This window comes from Eschscholzia californica, unplaced genomic scaffold, assembly GCF_041429995.1.
Source record: "Eschscholzia californica isolate CP2 unplaced genomic scaffold, dmEscCali1.0.p SCAF_6, whole genome shotgun sequence".
Lineage (NCBI taxonomy): Eukaryota > Viridiplantae > Streptophyta > Magnoliopsida > Ranunculales > Papaveraceae > Eschscholzia > Eschscholzia californica.
In genome coordinates this window covers 22,159,690-22,163,360 of record NW_028238483.1, presented here as the reverse complement: position 1 = coordinate 22,163,360, position 3,671 = coordinate 22,159,690, and the positions used below count along the sequence as shown (strand labels likewise).

Below are 3,671 nucleotides of genomic sequence, written 5' to 3'. Positions count from 1 at the left end.
AGTCAACATTCATGGGAGTAACGAGATTTTGTTGAACCTCTTCTTGCTTGATAAGCGAATGGATTCGAAGAATCGAAGGGAAGGGTTCAATTAACAAGATTTGACTCCGAATTGAGGAGAACCGGTCATTAAGACCTTGAAGAAATTCCATGGCTCTATCTTGGTTGGTTCTTTCAATCAAAGAGCGACCATGTCCACAAATACAAGGCTCGGTGATTAGCAAGGAATTGAGTTCATCTTGAAGAGTCTTGAGATGTGTAAAATACGTTGAAACGTCTAAATTCTCTTGTTTGAGACAAGAAATAGCTCTCTTTAATTGAAAAAATTTAGGAGCATTGGTTTGATGGAATCGATCAAAGAGATTCTTCCATATATCGGAGGCCGTCTCATCATATAAGATAGATGATCGAAGAGGTGGGTCTACCGAATTAATAAGCCAACTAGAAACGAGATCGTTGCATCGTCCCCATTGTTCTAATTCATTAGGATCGGTGGGTTTATCGATGCTCCCATCTACGAATCCTAGTTTGCCTTTGGCTCTTAAGGCCTTTGACATTCCTCGAGACCATGAGGAGTAATTATCACCGGTGAGAAGTGGTGTGATGAGGATAGTAGTAGGAGAATCCGAATGGTGAACATCAAACGGCCCACTATTGACGTTAGTGTGAACTTGAGAAGTTTCCGGAGTAGTCATGATTCAAGTGAAAAAAAAATATATATAGGCTCTTATACCATGTGAAACGATAAATACCTTTGTGAGTATAACTCGAATTAAGTCGAGTTATGGAGGAGATGATCGGGTGAAAGCCGAGAGGGATGATAACTTGGATAGCTCTCGGTTGAACCCGAGGAAGATGATGATGAGTGACTCTCGGTTATAACCGAGGTTGGCAGCTTGAGACTCTCGGGTATGACCGAGAGTTTGATGATATCACTTCTCGGTTATAACCGAGTGTAGTGATGGAGATATACGGGTAAGCCGAGAGAAGAAGATGATGGTGAAGAGTTGATCGTGAGAGAGAGAGATAGGTAAATACCTTGTTTATTCACACTTACAACTTATGTTTTACATTATGTATGGATCTCTTTATATAGGTTTACATCGGAGAAGTTTTAGAAATATAAAACTCTCTAAACTCTATCTAATACAACAATCCTAATAGCACTAGGATTCCTAATTACACTAGGAATCCTTTTCCTAACTATGGACTAATTCACTCGGTTTAGCCGAGTGGAGTAGACCTTCTAACAGACTCTTTCAATTTATTCTCTGATTGTCACATAGTTGTGAATTTAACATTGTCTATGGAGATAGTATATCTGAAATAAATTTTATCAGAGAGCAGAGGCCGCCCAAAAAGTTTAGATCAATAACACCATCACCATCCATAACATGAGCAAAATCAACAAGCTTAATTTTTCCACCTGAGCATTTTCTTCTTTTTCCTTCCTCTCCCATCCCATTTTCATAAACCATAAGAATTGAACAAGAGTTGAAATGATACATAGTTTGATCTTCCAACCACTTTTTAAGTACCAATAATTGTGCCAAAATCCCATTTGAACCGCCATAAATTATTTTAGCAAATAAACAATCAGGCTCTGACTCTGATGATGGATTAGAAGATACAAATTTCCTCAAAGCTAATCTAGTATCATCTCCATTATAATTCTTCACAATATTCATCCTATCAGGTTTCCAATAACTCGATTTACGACTTTCATAAGTTTGTAAGCCTGAAATTTTGAAACCAAAGAGCTGACTTGTGGATTCTTGATCTTTCTTAAAGGATTTCTTGATATAGTTTTCTGAGGCTTGTAGGTACCAAGTTCTTGATCCCATTTTGATGTCCATTACTGATGGATTTTGGAGATTTGAGACAATGTCTTCTAAAACAAGGTAAGGGTGACGGCCTGACCCAGTTGATGTTTTAAAAAGCGTTCCGTAATAACAAGGGAAAAATCCGCGGATATGGGCCGGGATATTACGATTGAAAGAGAATGAAGAGTAGAATGATTGTTCTTTCGTTCCACGGTCACCGTCCTGGAGAGGCTTATAGAATCGGCCGGAATCGTCTATGAGTGGACCCGGCATTCCATTATGGGCTTGGTGTCCTGCTACTTGATGATCAGGGGCCTTAAACATGGTCTTATATACTGCAATTACTATATCTTTGGTTTTCTCTTATCTGCGATGAAATATCAACAATCAATTTGAATGTTAAGACAAGAAAAAACTACCATTTAGCGATAAATGATTTCATTAAATAACGGTAAAAACTTTAATTTCACGAGGCAATGCACGACTTTTACCTCTTGGAACCATTACCAGGTACACTTTTAGTACAAAACAAATATAAGTAAATCAGAGCCAAAAAAAAAACTTGTTTGAAGCATTTTTTAAACTAGCAGTTGCGGGCTGGCTGGGCCGGGTACAGGCCACGGGAGGGCCCAAGTCGACTACTTTATTAAATTTAGGAGGGTAGCCTTTTAAGCTTTGCCCGGCTCGATTAACTCCACTATGAAAAAACAGAGTTGGTGAATATTGCTGCTTCGATGCAGCAGCCACTGTGAGTTTTCCGGAATTGTGAGTAGAGTTTCACCCTGTAACCTACCCTCAACAAGTAAGCAAAACAAGATACTAAAAGTGAAAATGAATGTGGAAATGATTTATATACCTGTGTTATATTTATCTCCTGAGATTGTGGAAATAGATGATGAAGGATCTTGGTTTATATAATGGCGGAAACTTAGGCAAATTCCTCAAGCGAGCGCGTGGCCGGTTAGTTCATAGACTTCAGCTCTGTTTTTATATTCATGGAAGAAGACTCTATTATACCTAGAAGTTGGGTCTTTCTTTTTGCCATGCTTTATTTTTAATATTATTTGTAGGATTTGAGTATAACATTATAATTTAAATAAATAAATTTACCCAGTTGAACCTAAAATTTTGAGATAAAATTCAAGCAGTAATAGTGATGTTTTTTTTTTTAAATAAGGGCATATTCAGTATGAGTTTTCAACCGATCTGAAGAGGTGTTTAAGGGTTCGAGCTGCTCAATGGACTAACGCCTTCTTCATATGCCCCTTATGCGTTTTTAGAAACTTTTATATAGCTTTTCCTAATGTAGATTATTATATTTATTTTCTCAATTATCGACATAAAAGATACGTACAAACCTAACGCCATTCAATATATATATATATATATATACATATACTATTGACGGGTAGTCTTAATTTAATGGTTTCTTCTTGTCATTATGAAAAAGCGGCATGGTCTCGTGTTCTTCATCATTTCCTTGTTTTTTCCCATATAACTAATTTTCTCATCATTCATCATACATGGTAGGCCTTCGATCTAATTCCTTTTCTTGATAGTTTAAAGTTTTATATACTAATGTGAGAAGTGAGAAATTGATAGAGAGAGAAGATGTAGTTTCTTATTATATGATCAAAGAAGGAGTTGCTCCTTATATACAAGCCTAATGAGAGAAAACGAAAACAGTTATAGAGAGAGAGAAAGTTTGTTATCCAAGTAACAAACTTTCCCACTCATCATAACAGAAAATGAAAAAAAGGAAAAGACCATTATAACCCTGGTCGACTTATTCTTACACTCTCATTACACTAATCCCTCTTCTCTCTAACTCAAACCATATTACTATCTC

General features: G+C 36.7%; 1 pseudogene; it reads right to left on the bottom strand.

Moving 5' to 3' along the window:
- Positions 1–1,258: 1,258 nt before the first annotated feature.
- LOC147532481 (inositol polyphosphate multikinase beta pseudogene) lies at positions 1,259–2,195 on the bottom strand (annotated as a pseudogene).
- Between the last annotated feature and the right edge of the window lie 1,476 nt (positions 2,196–3,671).